This window comes from Marmota monax, unplaced genomic scaffold, assembly GCF_021218885.2.
Source record: "Marmota monax isolate L192 unplaced genomic scaffold, Marmota_monax_Labrador192_F-V1.1 WCK01_AAM20220418_F8-fsc00008, whole genome shotgun sequence".
NCBI classification, from domain to species: Eukaryota; Metazoa; Chordata; class Mammalia; order Rodentia; family Sciuridae; genus Marmota; species Marmota monax.
The window spans coordinates 8,085,384-8,106,852 of NW_026694432.1; the positions used below are offsets into that span (position 1 = coordinate 8,085,384).

A 21,469-nucleotide genomic window follows, 5' to 3' on the forward strand; every position below is an offset into this window, starting at 1 on the left:
TGGAGATTTTAACACCTATCAGAGATGGACAGACCTAACAGGTACAAAAATCCTTAAGGACATGGTTGAATTAAATAGCATTCTGATAGTCATAATTTTGTGATTGTAACAAAATTCTGATAAATCAACAAAGTAAGAAGGATTCATTTTGGGTTCTGGTTTCAGAGGTCCATGGCCTCTTAGCTCCATTGTTTTTGGGCCTGTGATGAGGCAGAACATCATGGTGGGGAGCATATGGTGGAGAAAAGTTGCTCACCTCATGGTGGCCGGGAAGGGAGGAGAGAGAGAAATGTTCTTTAAGGGTATGTCCCAATGACTCACTCTTCCAACCAGAGCCCCCCCCTCCCAGATTTTCCACCTCCTCCCTGTAGCCCACTAAGATATAAGTCCCTCAATGAGTGGGGTTAGAGCCAATTGCCCCAAAACCCCACCTCTGAAAACTGATGCATGGGAACAAAACCTTTCAACATATGAGATTTTGGGGGACATTTTAGATTCAAATCATAGCAAATATCACCCATCAACTTATGATTTACTCCAATAACTTCCTACTATGACAGCAGAGTACATATTCTTTTCAGTATTTCATGGAATAAGCACCAAGATAGATTATATTCTGGACCATAAAACACAGCTTAACAAATTTGAAAGAATAGAAATCATATGATGTCTGCTCTCAGAATACAATGGAATTAAACCAGAAATCAATAATGGAAAGATAGCTGAAAGGTCCATAAATACTTGGAGATTTTTAACATTTGGATGTGAAGTGTTACCCAAAGGCTCATATGTTTGATGCCTGGTCGCCAATAAGGCATTTTTTAGAGGCAGGGCTCTTGGGATGTGATGGGATCATGTGGGCTCTGATCTCATCAATGGATCAATCCATTGATGGGCTTCAGGCCGATGGCATTATTGGGAGGTGGTAAAATCTCTAGGAGGTTGGGCCTTGGAAGAAGAAGGTCACTGGTGATGGGCCCTGAAAGGTTAGTTTTGTTCCAAGACCCTTTCTCCCCTCCCTACCCCTTCCTGGCAGCCACGAGGTGAGCAGGTTTTCTCTGCCACCATGATCTTCTCCCTCACCTCAGGTCCAAAGCAATAGACCCAGCTGACCATGCACGGAACCCTGTGAAACCACGGCCAAAACCAATCTTTCTTCCTTTTGGTTGTTTATGTTAGGTATTTTGGTCACAGTGATTGCATGTAGGTCAAAGAAGACATTTCAAGAGAAGTCAAAATATTTTGAAGTAATTGAAAATGAAAAAAACCACTTTAAATGCATAGCATTCAGTTCTTAGAAACTTATAGCATTAAATGCATATATTAGAAATGGAGAAAGATCTATCTAATGTTGAGTGTTTTCACATGAATGGATGCTAGACTTTGTTAAAGGTGTTTTCTGCATCACAAGGTGATCATGTGATTCTTTTTAAAAAAATTACTTTATTTTAATTAGGTATATATGACAGAAGAATGCATTTTGATTCATTGTACACAATTGCAGCACAACTTTTCATTTCTCTGGTTGTACATGATGTAGCATTGCACCATATGTGCAGGCATACATGTACCTATGATGTATGAGAGGTACATCTCATTCCACCATCTTTCCTGACCGCATGTCCACTCCCCACCCCTCCATCCCCTTTGCCTCATCAAAGTTCCTCCATTTTTCCCATGTTCCCCCCCCCCCATTATGGATCAGCATCCACTTATCAGAAAGAACATTTGGCTTTTGTTTTTTTGGGGGGTTGGCTTTCTTCATTTAGCATGATATTCTCCAGCTCCATCCATTTACCTGCAAATGCCATAATTTTATTCTCTTTTATTGCTGAGTAATATTCTACTGTGTATATATACCACAGTTTCTTTATCCGTTTATCTATGGAAGGGCATCTTGGTTGCTTCCACAGTTTAGCTATTGTGAATTGAACTGCTCTAAACACTGATGTGACTGTGTTACTATGGTATGCTGATTTTTAAGTCCTTTGGGTATAGACCGAAGAGTGGGACAGCTGGGTCAAATGGTGGTTCCATTTCATGTTTTCTAAGGAATCTCCATACTGCTTTCCATAGTGGTTGCACCAATTTGCAGTCCCACCAGCAATGTATGAGTGTGCCTTTTCTCCCACATCCTCAAACTAAAAAGTTTCTTCTCAGCAAAAGAAATAATCAATGAGGTGAAGAGAGAGCCTACATTTTGGAAGCAAATTTTTGCCACACGCCAATTAGATAGAGCACTGATCTCCAGGATATATGAAGAACTCAAAAAACACCAAACAAACCCCCAAACAATCCAATCAATAAATGGGCCAAGGAGCTGAGTAGACACTACTCAGAAGAAAATATACATTTGATCATGTGATTATTGTCCTAAATTCTACTTCTGGGTGAAGTATATTTATTGATTTGCATATGATGAACCAAACTTGCATCCCTGGGCTGAAACCCACCTAATCATGTTGTATTATCTTCTTAAAGTGCTTTTGAATGTGGTTTTATTTTATTTAGGGTTTTGTTATCTATGTTTATCAGGGAAATTGGTCTTCTTTGATGTGTCTTTCTCTGGTTTTGGTATCAGGGTGATACTGGCTTTATAGAGGGAATTTGGGAATGTTCCTTCCCTCTCTATTTCATGGAAAAATTTGAAGAGGATTGGTATAAGTTTTTCTTTAAATGTCTGGTAGAACTGAGATGAGAATCCATCTGGTGCTGGGATTTTCTTTTTTTGGAAGGCTTTCAATTGCTGTTTCAATCTCATTGTTTGATATTGGTCTGTTTAGGATTTCTATATTCCATGGTTCAATTTGGGTAGATCACATGTGCCTAGAAATTTGACAATATCCTATAAATTTTTCAGTTTGTTGGAGCATAAATTTTCAAATAGTTTCTGATTGATCATTTAAAATCAGTAACAGGACAAGTATGTCCATTCTCACCACTTATATTCAGACAAGAGAAGGAAATTAAAGGGATACAAATAGGAAAAGAAAAAGTCAAATTATCTCTGTTTGCTGATTACATGATCTCTATCTAGAAGACCTAAAAAACTTCACCAGACGACTTCTAGAGCTGATAAACAAGGTCAGCAAAGTAGCCTATTCAGTGCCTCCAGCATTGCTCTTTTTGCTCAGTATTGCTTTGGCTATTCTGGGTCTTTTATTATTTCAAATAAATTCTAGTACTATTTTTTTCTAGTTCTGTGAAGAATGTCATTGGTACTTTGATGGGGATTGCATTGCATATGAATATCTCTCTTGATAGTGTAGATATTTTAATATTAATCCTGCCTATCCAAGAACGTGGAAGATCTTTTCATCTTCCTACTGTCTTTTTTTCAGTGTTCTATACTTTTCACTATAGAGGTCTTTCACCTCCTTGGTTAGATTCATTCTCAAGTATTTTTTTTAGGTCATTGTGAATGGGATACCTTTCCTGATTTTTTTTTCTCAGCAGATTCATTTTTTGGAGTATAGGAAAACTATTGATTTATGAAGAGTCATCTTGTATCCTGCTACTTTGCTGACCTTGTATTAAGTGTTCCTCCCAAAGCTCCTGTGTTTGTGCAGGAATATTCAGAGGTGAGATAGATTATGAGAGCTGTAAACAGATCAATCCATACTACTTGGAATGGACTGACTGGGTGGTAACTCCAGGCAGGTGCGATGAGGCTGGAGGAGGTAGGTCACTGGGGGTGTGCCTTGGAAGGATTGTTCTCCCTGTGCCCTTCTTCTCTCTTGCTCTCTCTTCTTCCTTTCCATGAATGGAGCAGCTCTCCTCTGCTGGGTCCTTAGCTCATGATGTGGTGCCTCACCTTGGGCCCAGAGCCATGGAGTTGACTGTCTTTGGGCTGAGACCTCTGAAACTGAAAGCCCCAAATAAATTTTTCCACCTCTGAGTTGTTCTTGTCAGGTATTTTTGTCACAGTGATGTAAAAGCTAACTAAAACAGATGACATGATTGTCTTTGTAGAAAATTTAAAAGAATAACAAACAAATAAATGAAGTAGGACCCCTAGAACTAATAGACGATTACACCAAGTTTTAAGAATATAAGGTTAATGTAGAAAAGAAAATCAACTTTATCATATTCCAGCAACCAATAATTGAAATTAGAAATTAAAATCTCATAATTATTTGCATTAACACCTCTAAAAATGAAATTCTTAAGTATATATCTTTAAAAAACTATGTATAAGGTACATTTGAGGAAAACTACAAAAAAATCTGATGACAGGTATCAATGAAGAACTAAATAAATGGAGAAATATTTTGTGCTTATGGATAGAAAGACTTAGTATAGTCAAGATGTCAGTCATCCTTCTGAATAAAAATCCTGCAGAGTTGTTTTGTGTATGTCAATAAAATTGTTTTAAAGTTTATATAAAAGAGGCAAAAGACTCAGAATAGCCAACTGAATATGGAAAAAAAATAAAGATGTAGAACTGACATTACCCAATTTTAAGACTTACTGGTACAGTTATGGTAATCAAGATAGTGTGGTAATGGTGAAAGAATAGACAACCAGGTAAATAGAAGAGTAGAGGGCCCAGGTATAGTCACATAAGTATCCTCAAGTGATTTTTGACAAAGGAACAAAGACAGTACAATGAAGCAGAGATAGTTTTTTCAACAAATGGACAAATGGTGTTAGAACAACTGGATAGCCACATTAAAAAAAAGAAAGAGAGAAAAAGGGAAAATGAAAGAATATAGGCCCCTTCTCAAAAAACTAAATCAAAGTGAATCATAGACCTAAATGTAAAGAGAAAAATTATAAAACCCCTGGAAGATGATATTGGAGAAATCTAGATGGCCTCTGCTATAACCCTGTATTTTTACAAACAATACCAAATTCATGACCCATCAAAGAAATAATGATAAGCTGGACTTTGTTCAGGTGAAAAACTCTTCTGTGAAAGGCTCGTGATTATGAGACAAGTCACAGACTGAAAGAAAATACTTGGGGAAAGATGCATCTGATAAAGGACTGTTGTTCAAACTTTACAAGGGACTCTTAAAATTCAATAATAAGAAAACAAACAACTCAAATAAAAATGGACCAAGGACCTGAATAGACACATCACCAAAGATACCTCACCAAAGACAGATGGCCTTTTAATTATATTATTAATTTTTTGTTGCTCTTCTGATTTTCAAAATAAAATTATTATTTTTTTATTTGTTATAATATATTCATACATTCACACAATAGAACAGTATAATTTGATGAATTTCATTCCCCAGTCCCATCCCTTTCCCTCTTCACCCTCCCCCCTTTTTCCTTCTTCTATTCTACTGGTCTCCCTTCTACTTTTTAAAATTTGTTCTAATTAGTTATACATGACAGTGGAATGCATTTTGACACATTACACACAAATGGAGCACAACTTCTCATTCCTCTGGCTGGACATGGTACAGAGTCATACCCATAGTGTAATCATACACATGTATATAGGGTATTAAAGGCTGTTTCATTCTACTGTTTTATTTTTCCCATCTCTACTGCCCCACCCCTCCTCTCACTCCCCTCTACATAATCCAAAATTTCTTCATTCTTCCTTCCCCCACCCCACTATAGATCAGCATCGGATTGTCAGAGATAATATTCGACCTTTGGCTTTTTGGGATTGGCTTATTTCACTTAGCATGATATTCTCTAGTTCCATCCATTTACCTGCAAATACCATAATTTCATTCTTCTTAAAGGCTGAGTAATATTCCATGTGTATATGTACCACATTTCTTTATCTGTTCATCAGTTGAAGGGCCTCTAGGTTGATTCCATAGTTTAGCTATTGTGAATTGAGCTGCTATAAACATTGTCACTATAATATGCTGATTTTTAAGTCCTTTGGGTATAAACCAAGGAGTGGGATAGCTGGGTCAAATGGTGGTCCCATTCCAAGTTTTCTGAAGTATCTCCATACTGCTTTATATTATTAATTATAATCATGATTATGTGAAAAGATATTCTACATTACGTCAATGGACAATTGCAAATTAAAATAACAACGAGGTACCACTGCACTCCTGTTTAAATGGCAAAATTCAGAGGCCTGACATCACCAAATGCTAATGAGGATGTGGAGCAACAGAAACTCTCATTTATTGCTAGTGGGAGAGCAGATATGGTAAAGCTACTGTGTAAGACACTTTGGCAATTTCTCACACAACTAAATGTTTTCTCAAATGGAGGGATTTCTGAGCTAGCAAGGAGAGAGATGAGAACAGGTGGAAAAAGATTTCAGAGAAATGTGACTAATCTCATGGAATACAGATAGCTTTTATTTTAGGTAAGCCCACGTAATACATTCAGGATATTTGGTGACATATACACCTCCAGTTTCTTCAGGTTCTGTATATGCACACTACTGAGCCAAGTCAGTGAAGGAAGTTAGGGCCGAAGTCATAAGAACCTTGAATGCTCTGTTTGTGCTCTGATTATATTTTCTAATGTAACATATGGAAAAATGGGGTCACCTCATCTGTTTCATTTTAAAATAAGAAAAATTGGCTTACTGATTTTGAAATGATATTTTTTAGTCAGTCTTATTTCATTCTATAAGATTTTATTTTTATTTATTATAGATGTGAATTCCATGATTCCTATCATGTTATCTTAGAACAAATTAAACATAAGTAATAGAAAGTGGAATCTTCCACCAGTTCTCAATACTGTGTCTCCTTCTGCTTCTTTTACTGACCATTCAGAAAGTTTTACTTAAACTGTTGTCCAGGTTTTCTGTAGGAATTGAGGTTTTTTTCCCTGTGCCTTCTCTTGTCTCCCCTCCAACTTCCCCCACCTTCCTCCTACTCACAGGGAACTCATGTTAATAATCAAAAAGTAGATATACTCACATGGTATTTTTATTTGTCATTTTCTTTATATAATCTTGGCTAAATTTCTCTTTCTTTCTTTTTTTTTTGGGGGGGGGTGCTGGGGAGTAGAACCCAGGGCTTTGTGCATGTGAGGCAAGCACTCTACCAACTGAGCTATATCCCCAGCCCTTGTTTACCCTTTTCTTTCCTTACTTAGTGGTAACCTATAGAAATCTCTAACCAAGAGGCCAATGACGAGGTCATTTTCTAATTGCTGCCTCCCTCATATTCCAAAGCATGCAGCTGGCAATTGTTTAACCATTTTCTAACGATAGCCTTTCACTTTGACTGAAGTTTTTCTACCTTTTTGTGCTGCTAAGAACATCCCATGTAGTAGCTGCTGTAAGTTTTGCCACCACTTCGTTACTTTCAATATATGCCCCAATTAACCCATTTGGGAAGAAAAAAAAAACAAAATGTGTTGATTTTATAAAATTCTAATTAATCACTGGAGAACAGATTGGGCTTATAATGTCTTTATTTATATTTCATTTCTCATATTTTGGTGCTTCTCAATATGTTCCTTTCACACTTCAGGAAAGATAAACAGGAGTTCCCAGGCACATTGCTTTTAAAAACTCAAAGTTCAGAAAGACCATTTATAATTTAGGTTAAAAAAAATAAATGTTTTCTTTTGTGCCCCAAATTCTGAGCATAGTTTTAAGCTGTGCAAACTCAAAGGTATGATCATTAAGTAAGAGTTATTTCTAATTATAGCCATGCACTATAGAACAACCTTTCAGACAACGGTAGAGAGCATGTTCAAAGTAGTCCTATAAGGTTACAACAAGCTGACAGACTGCCCCCCGCCCCATATTGTTCTAGCCATCTCACGGCTGTAGCAAACACATTACTCACGTGTGTGTGGTGGTGCTGGTTTCAACAATGTGTACTATACATAATTGTCCTGGTGTAGCAGGACAATAATGTACAGTACACATTACTCCATAATGACAATATATGGGTATGCTGTTAGTTATGTTTTTACTATATTTTAAATCATTACTTTTGAGTGAACACCTTCTACTTGAATCAAATGTAGAACAAGACACGGTGTTATGCTGGCAGCAGCCTCGTGCCTCTCGTGTTTACTGTGACTCTTAATTGCATCAGGAGGGGGTGCTGTGTGAGTTATTTGTCACAGAGTGTAGGTGTGTGTAGTAGGACACACCAGCTAGGCTTGTGTGAGTATCCTTCATGGTCTTTGCACAATGACGTCACCCAAGGATGTGTTTCTCAGAACATTAAGTGATGCATGACTGAATATACTTGGTGTTTAAGGTCCCATGGTCTCATGTCATCTTTCAGATAATTTTATAAATTGGTCAAGACAGACACTCCTCAGCTTGTCTTCTTGAAATAGTCACAAGGATTGTAACCAAGGACAACTCTGGGGAATAAATTTAGCACTGGGATATGGTAATTATTCCTACAGAATTACAACTGGAGTCTGTGGCTAGATCAAGTCACCCCAGTACTATCAAACATTTCCATAGGGCATTAGAAACAGAAACTTTACCTTGGGAAAGCAATTATTCAAAAGATTCATGCTCCAGAAATAATAGTTGGCATACTTTTCAGTTTTTCAAATTTATTGCCAATGTGACTATCCTCATGACATTTTGTGCAGTTTGCTTTTGCACTTAGCACCATGTTTGAAGATTTACCCATGTGGAAATGGGTAGTTTATCTGCTTACCTTTGTGTGGTACAGAAGATGAGCGTGCCACATTTATTTATCCTTCCTCCTATTCATGAACACTTAGGTTATTTCCATTTTTTGTGTTCACTCCGCTGCTGCAATGAACACGCATGTCTGCTTGCATATGTCTGAGCATTTCTCTACAGTACATAGCTAGGAGGAGAATTTCTGACTCAACGTGGTGCATCTTCAACTTTTTTAGACAAGACCAAATTATTCTCCAAAGTGGTTTCACCAGTTTGTACTTTCATAAGTGCATGTGGACATTCTTATAGCTATAAGTAACCCCAGTGCTTTGTGCTACCAAAATTAAAAATTTTGACAATTTGTTGATATGAAATGTTGTGTGATTTACAACTTTCTAATTCCCAGGGTCCACAAAAAAGTTTTTCATTGACTTATGGTCCATCCAAGTTTGCTTCCCTTTTATGAAGAAGTCTTTTACTCATTTTTTGGACCTTTTAAAATAATTCTTTTAATTGTACACATTTTATATGGCACAGTGTGATAATCTGATTCATGTATAGGATGTTTAATGATTAAATCAGAGTAGTTAAAGTTTCCATTTCCTTAAATATTAAAAAAATTACTAGGATATAATGATTGTACATACTTGTAACATTATGATTTTCCATAAAAGTATGTGGTATGTACTGATCCAATCAGGATAAGTAATGTTTCCATCTTCTGATCACTCAAGTTTGCAATCTTCAAGCTCCTCTCTGGTTACTTCTTATAAATTATTGTGAACTATAGTCACCCCTCAGTGCTATAGAATGCTAGAACTTATTACTTCTACCTGACTTTTTTGGTACCCGTTGCCCCAAATTCCTTTATATCCCTCTTTCCCACCCTTCTCAACCTCTAATAACCACTATTCTAAATTTAGATAGACATTTTAAATATCCACATATGAAAGAGAACACGTGGAACTTATTTTTCTGTGTTTGTTTTATTGTACTCCACATTTTTCTCCAATTCCACCCATTATGCTACAAATAATAGGCTATCATTCTTTCAGGTGGTTGAATAAGATTCCATTGTGTATGTATACACTCTGCATTTGCTTTCCCATTCATCTGTCCATGGATATCTAGTTTGATTTTGTATCTTAACTATTGTGAATAGTGCAGAAATAAACACAAGAGTGCAGGTATCTCTTTGTTATACTCATTTTCTTTTCTTTGCAAATATACCCAGAAGTGGGATGATTGGATCATATGGTTACTCATTTTCTTATTGTATTGTTTTTTTTTTCCTTAACAACTCATAGAAGTTCTGTGTAAATTTTGAACATTAATCCTTTGGCGGTTTTATTCATCACAAACATTTCCTCTCTAGATATTTTATTGAAATTCTTTATGATAACTATGGCTGGACATAAATTAATTTTAATGACAAATGTAACACCTTTTACATCATGATCAATACTTGGTACTTCTTGTTCAAGAAATCTTATTTTTTAAAGAAATATTTATTTCTCTACTTTGGAGGTGAAAGTAGGCGGATTGCTTAAAGCCTGGGAGTTTGAGAGTTTGAGGCCATCCTGGGTTACAAAATCTCTAAATAAATAAATAAATAATAAAAAGATAAAATAAATATTTATTTTTCTACAATTGTATACTTCTATGATTTCTTCTAAAAATTTGAAGATTTGATTTTTGTATTATTTTTTTTTTTTTTGGGCACTGGCGCACTTTAAACCACTAATCACTGGGCCACATCCCCAACAGTTTTTAAATTTTATTTAGAAACAGGACCTCACTAAGTTGCTTAGAGCCTTGCTAAGTTGCTGAGGCTGGCTTTGAACTTGGGATCCTCTTGCTTCAATCTACGGAGCCACTGAGATTAAGGCATGTGTCATTGAGCCCAGCTGTATTAAATATTATTTAATAAATGAAGAATTAAATTTTAAAATTTCCTTTTGGATATGTCAAAGCATTAGTAAAATTATCCTCATATCTGTCTGTCTCTGTACTCTCTATCTTACCCTAATGATGCATTTGTCCATCTCTAAGCCAATTTCACATTGTCTTAATTATTATGGCTTGACATAGACCTGGCTATCTGTTAAGCTAATCCCTCCTCCAATTTTTTCCTTTCAAAACTTCTCATTTATTCAAGCTTCTTTGCTTTTCCTGATGCATTTCAGGATCAGTTTTTTTCTGTTGGGATTTTGATTGGAATTGCCTACCAATTTAGATTGCTTTGAAGAGAGTTGTCACTTTCATATCAAATTTCCATCATCCTTGAACAGGTTATGTGTCTCCATTCTTTGTGTGTGTGTGTGTGTGTGTGTGTGTGTGTGTGTGTTGCTGGGGATGGAACCCAGGGCCTCACACGTGCCGGGCAAGTGCTTTACTACTGAGCTACATCCCAGCCCCTGTCTCTCCGTTTATTATAATTTTTTTAACCTTATTTATTTATTTATTTTTAAGTTGTAGTTGGACCCAATACCTCTATTTTATTTATTCATATGTGGTGCTGAGGATCGAACCCAGGACATTGCTGAGCCACAACCCCAGCCCTTTTTTTAACCTTTTTTGTAGTGTTACGTAATGCTCTCCATGAAGGCAGTGCACATATTCCAGTGCTTTATGTTTTTGTGGCTATAATGAATGATAACCTTTTTCTATTCTATTTTTAAATTGATTATCACTGGCATCTAAGAAAAGCTATTAATGTTTATTGTTTTTGTGTTCAGAACCTTGTTGACCTCAGTTATATTAGTACTCAAAATTTGTAAATTTTCTTAGGTTATTTATGCAGATAATAAATCAGCTCATATTTGTTATATTTAGCCTTTCAAAATACTACACGTCTCATTCTTTTTAGCCCTATTATACATTGACTTTGACCCCCGATACAATTTAAAATAGAATTGTTGATAGCAAGTATCCTTGCTTGCTCCTAACTTTATTGGGAAGATTTCTGTGGTGTCACCATTGTGTATGTTACTTATGTGAGATTGAAAATAATTTTTTATTTTTACTTCTTGGATGCATAATGGATATATTTGTAAACTCATTGTTTTGCAGATTGAAAGTCACAATGCATCAATTTAGTTTGTTATAATTTTCAGTTTTTAAAAAACAGAATAAAGCAAATAGTATTAGAATGCCTTACTTATAAAAAAAGTGGGTATTGTTTGTTAAATATCTTAATGTCTGTCTACTTGTTAATCTATATAAATATATGTGCATGCAGATGCATTTGTGTACTGGATTCTAATATAAAATATATTTCTTAAAGGGGCCATATTTTTAAAAGTTTGAAAAATTCCGTATTGTGTATCATGATTGTAAATTTTGTTCTTCTTATTTACTATAGCCTTACTATTTTTTTTTTTTGCCTGCTTGGTGTATCAGTTTCTGATGGAAATCTTTAAAATATCCTAGATTCTACTTATAGGTTTATCCATTTTCCCTGTAATTAACTCTGTATATTTTGTGTTGTATATTTTTAAACATATAAATTCATGTTTTTATCTCTTCTAAGTAGATTGGTGATGTCTTTCTCAGTTCTTAGTAACTTTTTGCATAAATTATCATCACCTCACTTTGCTCTATTTGGGTTAATATGTGAATGATAAGATCTTTTCTCTCTATTTTCAATCTTGTGTGGATTTATGCTATTTTCAATATGTTTCAATATGTATTCAGCAAGTAGCTGGATTCTTAAATTCATTCCAATATGTTAATCTTCATAATAGATACATTTAGTACATTTATTGTGATTTCTGATAAACTTTAATTTCTTTTTGTGTTTTCTCTCTACTGATATTTTCCTTGTGTTTCCCTCCTGATCTTTTGGCTTTTATTTTTAAAGTTGGAAAATTATTTTAAAGCGTATTTCCTCCCCATTGGTTGTTAATTTTTCTTTTAGTAGTTATAGTTTTAACATATACTTTTTGAATTAAAAGTATTCCAACAAACTTTTATTACATAGCAGTTCTATTTTTCTAAACAGAATTTTATCAAGCAGTCATTATTTAATTAAATCCACAAACATATTTAATTTTTTTTTACCATTATGTTGTCATATGTCTGTCCCCATTTTTGCTAGTTTCACATTTCTTTTTAATGAAGTACATCCTTTACTAAGTGTGTTGATATAACTCTGTCCATGGGGGATTCATTTTGTCTTTATGTTTCTGAAACTGCTTTTCCCTCTTACTCTTAAATAATAATTTGACTGAATATAAAATTCTACATTGATAGTTATATTCCCTTCTCATTTTAAAGATATTATTTTGTTATCTTCTGGCCAAAAATGCTACTTAAAATAAGCCCACCATCAGCTTAATGTTTCCTTCAGGTTTTTTTTTTGTTTGGTTGTTTTTTCCCTTTGTCTTTCCAGTAGCTTTTAGGAGTTTCTTCTAATTACCATGATGCTCTGCATTGGCCCTGTTTTGGGCTGGACTCTGTTTAGAGTGTCCTTTCCATCAGAGGACATGTGTCTTCTGCAACTGTGAAAATTCTCAGCTCTAATGTCTTCAAATATTACTTCCCCATCATTCCCTCCATTCTCTTTTATAATATCTACCAGCTGTATGTTGGAGCTTTTTGATGTGTCCTTCATGTCTGTTAACCACTCCACTGGAAAACTGGAACTTTGGACTAGGCTCTGAGTGTTTGTCTCACAACTGTTTACCGAGTTACTGTTATTCTCTTTGGGATTAATCTTGACTTTTGAGATTTAATTTTGGCAATTAGTTTTTCTTTAGTTCCAATATAAATTTATTTTTTTTCCTTATATCCATTTGGTTTTGTTTCATTTATGTCTGCTTTGTGTTTCATGATTTCTTAGTCACCATTAATGGATGTAATGCCTGAATTTGTGTCTGTGAACATTTTAGAAATACTTACATGTTCATGTGGATCATGTTTTCATTAATGATTTTGATGATTTTTATAGGCTGTCTTCTTTAATAAAAGATTTGTTCATTTGTTATGGCAGCTCTATTTTGAATGTGCACACACATGTGTGTGATGTTTTACCCTCATCCTGTTTGTCTAGTAGTTTTGGGAATTTTCGAGAGTCCCTGGTATAAGACCAGGTGGAATTTGCTTAGCAGTGAAACTGGGGCCTTGGCAGATCTAGGCACAGGACAGCAGGTGACTGGCTCAGTTCCTGGCCAGGAAGTTTTATCTACTGTCTGCTTTCCTGTAAATCTTGTAGTCTCAGGAAGCAAGTTGATAATTGCCTTATCTTAATAGATTTCTTTCTGTAGATGGGAGAGCTTCTCCCTGTACCTGGCTTCAAGCAGGGAAGAGCCTGGTTCTGATCTGCTATTGTGCACGAAGCACTTTTAGTTCTTATTACCTGGTCAGGAGCCAGAATTCAAACTGCCACTGCGTGCTTGGAGTCCTGGAACATGAGGCCGGTGGCTTCGAACCCACTTACTACTTTCTGATTCATTTCCAGGTCTGGTCAATAGAGATATTAATCATTTCCTCCCCCCCTCCCTCCTCTTCTATTTTATCAGCCATTACAGTGTATTTGGAGTGAAGCGAGTAGATCAAAGCATTCATTCATCTTGACTGGAAGTCTGCTTACCTTGCAAAGTTTTTCTTTTTTTTCTTTCTTTTATTTTTTTTGAGAACTCAGTTTCTGAAAGTTACCTGTTACAGGTTTATAGCTACCTACTTAAAGTAACAGTTCCTATTAAAATAATTTTACTTGTATTTATTACAGAAAAACATTCCAAAATATATAAAATTTTTATGCTAAAGTGAGAACAAGTCTCTTGTTTTTGTGAGGGTTTCTGGGCCCTTCAGAGAGCATGGCACCTCTCTCAGCAAAAACATCTTAATAACTCTTTGATTGCAGTGCAGAACTGGATGGAGAAAGTGCATGACCCATTAGTCAATGGAAGTTGGGCCATTACTGTGGCTTAGAGCTTGGGAATCCTGGGAAATTACTCAGTCCTGGCTCAAAGTCCCAGTTCCCCTGATTACACTTGTGTAACTCTGAGTTGAACAGCCTTTTAATCCTCATTTTCATCTTTAATATTATAGCAATAATAGAAACTGATAGTATTATTGGAGGATTTAATGACACAATGTGTCTTATGTGCTTATAAACACCACCTGGCACGTGGTAAGTACTCAATAAATGTTAGCCATCACTATCATTATGATTAAATCATGAGGATATGACATAGTTGGAAAGTTCCTATGAAGAAATAACAGCAAAATAAACTTACTCCTTTACAACATATCATGTGTCGTCAAAACAATGAAAACCACATCAATCTCTACCAAACAAACAATATATCAAACCACAGTAATGTGCTTTGGGAAAGAAATTTGATTGTATTGAGTTTTTCCACCCTAGTAATTTTAATCAAATTCACTCCAGCCTCTGATGGCCAAAATATCACCTTCAGATTTTCCATAACTGTGAATCGAAACTCTGGCCAGGAGAGAATGTTAAATTCCTACCATTCTTGCCTCCAAAAAGTTACCATCTCAGTATTATTCTACTCATTCATTTTTATCAGTGGTTTCTATTAATGAAGAAACAGTTGTTTCTTTCTTCTGAGTTTAAACATCCCCCTGTCCAAACCCCCCCCCCAAAAAAAAACTGAAGGATGATTTCAATCCAAGAAGAATAGCTCAACATTGAGATAATGTAATCCCTATAAATATTGTCCTATTAGGCAAGAGCTCAGTCGGAGACTTAAGTGGCCTAGTTAAACAATTAAAGCTAACCTGTTTGGTCTCCTGGGCTCATAAAACCCCAAACCTAGGGACTCAGTACAATCCCAGGGGACCCGGCTTAAAAGGCACCTTATTTAACTTGCTGTTAAAAATAGTGTGTTGAATTTTTGTGTGCTTTACTTGGCAGACACACTGACTGGGGGTGGGGTTGGTCTGGCCGCCTGGTTTAGCATCAGCAAGACACCTTTTGGTAACAGATGCAGGAAGAAGCGTGCTAAAATGAGGTATTGACGCATGTGTGAAAGCTGTCTCTTGGTCACAGAGTAATGAGACAACCATGGGGGAAGGGAGAGGTCAGGAGCAAGGGAGACAGAAAGGGTGGTATCGCCAGGGCTGGATTCACACCATATTTGGAACAAGTGTCAATGTTAGAACACGTGACGCCTCTTTCTTTGGAGCTGGACGGGAGCCTAGACAGGCTGAGGACCCATCCAGAGGATTTTAGGTTCACCTTGAACACCAGCCAGTGTGATTGCCAGTTCACTATTCCTTGGGCCTTCAAGGTGAAATGAAGGGTAGGTGTGCTCACATGAGAAGACTGAATAGCTGTGCTCTAAAGTTTACAGAGACTTGTGCCAAACACTGTGGTAAGTAAGGGACTGGGGAATTATCAGTTTCCTGGGTTTGGTATTGCCAAGGAAGAACATTAAGAGAAAACTGAGGAGAGAGCCAAGGACAGAATCTTGGAGGATCAGGAGAGTGCTATTAGTTGTAAATGTGCAAACTGAATCATTTTATGGTATTCCTGTAACAGTTGGTATTCCTATGCCTCTGCTTGGATGCTTTCTTGTAGTTGGATTCCCTTCTTCATTTCTGAAAGTCTAAATTCTTCTAGAAACTCAAAAGGTAGTAAGCTATCTTAACATCAGATCTGCTCCTGCTTATTGGAACTGAGCACTCCCTACTTCTTGTTATAGTTTTCACACACTCCTAACAGACCGTCTGTCTATCTATCTATGGTCCAGCTCCCTTGTGAGCTTCCCAAAGATGGTGACAAGAAGATAACACAGCCCATTAGAGTGAGCAGGTGTATAGCTTTATAAGCTGACTGTCCTTGGTTTGAACTTAACTTTGCCATTTGCTAATTGTGTAGCCATTGGCAAGTTCCTCAACTTAGCTGAGCAAAGTTATTTTGAGAATTAAATAAATTAACCTACATTTGTATGTGCTCTGTTCTAGAGCACACCATGGATGCTCCAGAGAAATCAAATGCTGTTTTCTTCTCTGCTTTCCCCAACCTAGTCCATGATGGTCCTAGTGTATAAAGAACTTGTCTTCTTCAGTACACCAGTCAGGATTCTTTCAGTGACAGGAACCCAGCAAAAAACAAAACAAAACAAAACAAAATTCTCATGTAATTGCAAAAGCAAGGCCAGGTTTGATCCAGGGCTCAAATGATGTGCTCAGATTCCAGTTTTCCTCTTTTCATTACTGGGCTCTGATTCTTCCGTGATTATTCAATTCCCAGGGCTCCATCTCTCCCCAGCTGCTCCAACCGAAGTCTCACAATTTCATCCAGTTAGTTTTCATTGGCCTGGCTTAGATCACATGCTCATCCCTGAACCAATCACTGCAACCTGGGAGAAGAGATGCCCTGAGTGGCTAACCAGCTGGGGCAGGGGTGGCTGGGAGGCTGGAGGCAGGGATTGAGGGTGGGGTGATGTCCCATAATTCCTCTGAGCTGAAGGTGGGAAAGCCCCACCCAACCCACCTGTACCAAGACTGGTGCCATGAGGAGGTGACTCCTCAGGGGACATACGGGGCCTGTGAGCAGGTGACAGGCAGGTAAAAAGAACAGGTATCAGTCATCTATGTACAGGACCACAGTGAAGCAGGATACACTGAGGGAAGGTACCTCTTTTACTTTGTGGAATTTCTAAACTATGTGGGGACAGGTGGATCCCGCTCTACCTCAGTGGTTTAGGGCTTCCTAATTACTTTCCCAGGGCTATGGAATTTTTTTGTTTTTGTTGTTTTGGAACGGGGGTACCTGAGAAGCTAAGTGAGGTAATAATGGTGTTTCCCCCAATGTCCCTGAAGGAGAGAGGTGGCATGTTTGATGGTACTGGACAAAAAGACTATGGGCAAGGTTAGTCAGGGGGCAGTGGAGCTGCCTGGTACAGTGAGGAGGAGGAGGGGGGGCATTTCCAGAGGCTAGTGAGGCCTGGGTTGGTGGAAGAGGGGCAGATGGACAGAGCTGTGGCCTAGGAGAAGGAGCACAGCCATTGCCTGGCCCACAGCAAGGCGGGGAAGGAACAGCAGAATAAACAGGCCAGCTGCTCTGGACTCCCATCATCTCGCTGTGGTGCTTCCCATTGGCCAAACTCACCAGGGAGCCCAGGTGATGGCGTCTGTCCGCAGAGCAAGGCCAAGAAGGGCAGAGAATGGAGACGAGTGGCAAGATTTGTTGTCTGGGAGGAAAGTGCGGCACATTAGACACTTGGCTCATGATCAGCGGAGCTGGGGAAGGGGGGGTTTAGTCAGCGTCTGGCTAAATTCTGATTTATTCCCTCTGCTTTTGGAAATGTAATAATCTCTCCATCAAAGCTCCATCTATCTGCCAAAATAATGCATGTCCTTTTGTACAAATGAAAGAATTACTGCTATTATGCAAACACTGAAAGAGTACCACATTTGCATGCAGAGGATAAAAAAAAAGGAAAAATCCTATTTGCAATAAAATTAATTATACCAATGTGGCAAAGAGACACATGAGTATCCATTTAACACTTGGACAGGAGCAGAACTAAGTTTCCTTGCCAACCATGATGAAATAAGGGAGCCAAAAAGAAAATACTCTGAAAATAGAGGCCTGGATAATATAAACAGGAATTGGGAATTTCTGGCCATTTGAAGACTCCCTCCTCAACAGAAACAAAAGATGGAAATAAAGGTTTTTACAAATACTAACCATGAATATTAATGCTCTATAGCTGAGGCCTGAACCAAGTTCCTCATTAAAATGGCCTTTTGGCAGAGAGGTGTCAGCATGCAGGATCTGGAAGTGGCATGAGGCTGTGTTGGGGACAGGCTTTGCATCTGAAACCAGAGGGAAGGTAGACGCATTGGCTGCAGAATGTGTGAGGGGCTGGTTACATTATTGTGTTCTATCGTCAGGAAATGGGAACCTTGAAAAGAAGGCAAAGGAATCACTTGCTCTGGAGAATAGAAAGTTGAAGTGTCACCAAAGGGATATTCGTTTGGAAATTGCTGTCCTGTACCCCAGGTTCCTCGTGTGCTATGGGCACTATTGGTTTGCCTGTCTGTCCAGGGAGTGGGGCCCCTGTCTTCAGAAGTCTAATGCTGCTTGTACCTCCCATGCTTAGCACAGAATAGACAAAACCAAGTAATGTTGAATTGACAAGTGAAATGCAGAACTCGAGAGTGGGGTGGGAAAGAGGTGGAGTTTAGCACACCTGGCTAAATTTGGAAATCGCCTGTTTTAAGTTTTGCAAGAATAGTGTATTTGGGAGGGGAGATTGGGTAGTAGTGAGGATAAGGAAGGTGAGATATATCTGGGAGGGACTTTTGAAACTCACATTCCCTAGAGACATCTGCCATTCCAGCCCCCATGGGTCACATGGGACATCAGGACCCAGTGGGAGGGAATACTCCATTAGGAGGCTTCCTCCCCAGCCAAGCAGAGAGCACTTGCCCAGTGCCCATCCACCCTGCTGCCCTCCCACCTTTCCTGCTTCCAGGGCTCCTCTCAGCACCTGCTGCTGGACAGGGGCCTCCAGTGGTTGCTGAGTGGGCTAATATTTTGAGGGACTTCAGAGGAGTAGTGATAGCATGCCCCAGGCCACACACAGGCAGTCTGTGAAGGACCATCACAGGGGAAATGTTGACCAGCTTCTCACCCCAAAGTCTGGGTGAGAGGCGAAAGCCCTCATTTGTGGAAGAAGATGCAGGTCAGGACTTTCTGGAAGGGGATATCATTAGTGGGACCAGCCTTTGGAGCAAGTGTAGAATCCCCTGGCACTATCCTCCACTAAAGAACTAAAATGTGATGGACACTTCTCTTCCTGGGGTGATTCAAACCAGACACAACTTTTGAGGAGACAAAAAAAAATGAACTTGAACCAGGAGCTTTCCAATACCAATCACGACATGACTCTGTAGCCTTCCTTGGGAATTACCTTGCTACCATCAAATGCAGTGGAGACGATGACTCTTCATTCTCATCCCCGGCTCTGTAGAAAAAACGGTTGTAAGTTGAGTCTATTATCTAATGATATGAGTAGTTTTGATGGTATAGCATATCCGTGAAAGCATGGATTTTTGTGAGTATAAAATGCTACTGGATTGTGTGCTTCAAGATGGCTAAGAGGATGAAATTTGTTAGTGAATTTGTTACACATGTGCCGTGTACACACACACACACACACACACCCAGTAAGGTGGTTGGATTCTAGAGCCAGATTGCTTGAATTTGAATATGGGTTCTGTCTCCTACCAGCTGTGTGACTTTGGGCAAGGCACCTAACCTTCCTGAATTTCTTCATTTGTAAAATGGGATCATAATAACAATCGCTTCATTATTGTGGTTGTTGTAAGGTTAAATGAGTACTGTATGCAAAAACTCTTAGAACAGTGACATTCAGTAAGTGCCGGCCAGGCAGAGCTCTCATTAGTATTGTTATTATGAATGACATACCCCATGGGGAGGTGTGGCTGGGGTCAAGTTTTATTGCTTATCTAGGAGGCTGTGCATTATTTAATGGATGAAGACAACTTCAATTGTCTTAGTTGTAAGATACCGAGTCAGATGGAGTCTCATGGAAGAGGAGAGTTTGTTTTCCTAGGCACGGTGCTAATAGAAATTATTTATTTACATTCATTTTTATATTTCTTCAATCACAGAATCTTAAGCCCTGGAAAAGGGCCCACATTTCACCTCAGCATGGGTCAAGAAAGAACTGACTTGCCCAAGGTTTCACGATTAGCTGTGGCTTGGTCTTGGAATTGCTAGAGCAGAGCTCTTTCTGCCCATTGCCATAGTTACAATAGCTCAGTCCATGGAAATGCGTTTTGTTTTCACATCTGTAATATTGAAAGTGAAATACACACGGATGCACAGGGATCAAGGAGTGGACAGTACTTCCATTTTTTAAGGAGCTAGAGGCATTTAATTGGAATGTGCCATATCTTCTGTTCTGAAGGGAGGTGGCAAGGCTATATCAACACAACAGAGTTCCTACTTACAAGGAATGGAAACAAGCTCTGGCTAACTAGCCAGTCACTCCAAGTATATTGGAGTGAGATATCAGGTAGCTTGAAAATTGAAGGAAGCTGGAAAACCAGGCTTGGAACACAACCAGAACAGGAGATGGAGCTTTGGCCCACCCAGGATCAGTGTGGTGAAGATGCAGCCAGGTTTGGCTGTCTCTGGACATGCAATGCATTATTAGCCTCAGACTTTGCAAGCTGTCGCTGCCAATGGACTATGACCCTTGGTGGCTCAGCTGCCCCGAGTGCTCCTTTACGTGGACTTCTCTGGGTCTTTCTTGTGGTTCAGGGGCCCAAAAGGAGTACCCCATTAGCTTAGCTGGGTCAGATGTCTGAGATCCAGTACTGGATGGCGGTTGAGGGTAAGCAGTAGGGCACAGACTCCAGATCCCTTCCTTTAACCAGGATTCACAATAGAGAAATGCTCCCGTTGTAAGGGTCCCGCGAAACGTCGGAGAAAGAGACCACCAAGTGACCACTCATGCAATTGGCAGAAGGGGATTTATTGAACCAGCATGCTGGGGCTCCGTGCCCACTCAAGAAGGGAAAGCAGCCCAGAGCCCCGAGCAGGGGCTGAGCACTGCTTAAGTACACTTTTTGGGGAGGGCAGAGGGCTTTGTATACATCAGAACAAATCATCATGAGGCGTGGGAAAATTGAACAACAACTCCTAAACATGATTAGTTCATTCATTGGCAGGAACAGGTCAGGCTGGAGTGATAGGTCATTTCTAAACGGGGTACACATTCAAACTGATTGGCTCAGGCCCTGTAAGGCCTACGTGCAACCACACAGAGCCCTTCAGTTATTAAACAACCAAACAGTCAGGGGAAATGTTTACTGGGCGGTTCTAAGCATTGTCTTAACAGCTACAGAAATTTCACGTTTTGCAGGTAGCATAGAAACCTAGCAATACCTAATCCTTTACATTTT

At 38.5% G+C, this 21,469-nt stretch overlaps 1 protein-coding gene across 1 annotated transcript in view; it reads left to right on the top strand.

The window, feature by feature from the left end:
- Positions 1-15,697: 15,697 nt before the first annotated feature.
- The window catches only part of Hivep3 (HIVEP zinc finger 3), a 490,457-nt gene continuing 484,685 nt past the window's right edge, over positions 15,698-21,469 (top strand). The window contains exon 1 of the mRNA XM_046468682.2: positions 15,698-15,894. The gene's annotated coding sequence lies outside the window, so the exon portion shown is untranslated. The remainder of the gene's footprint in view (positions 15,895-21,469) is intronic.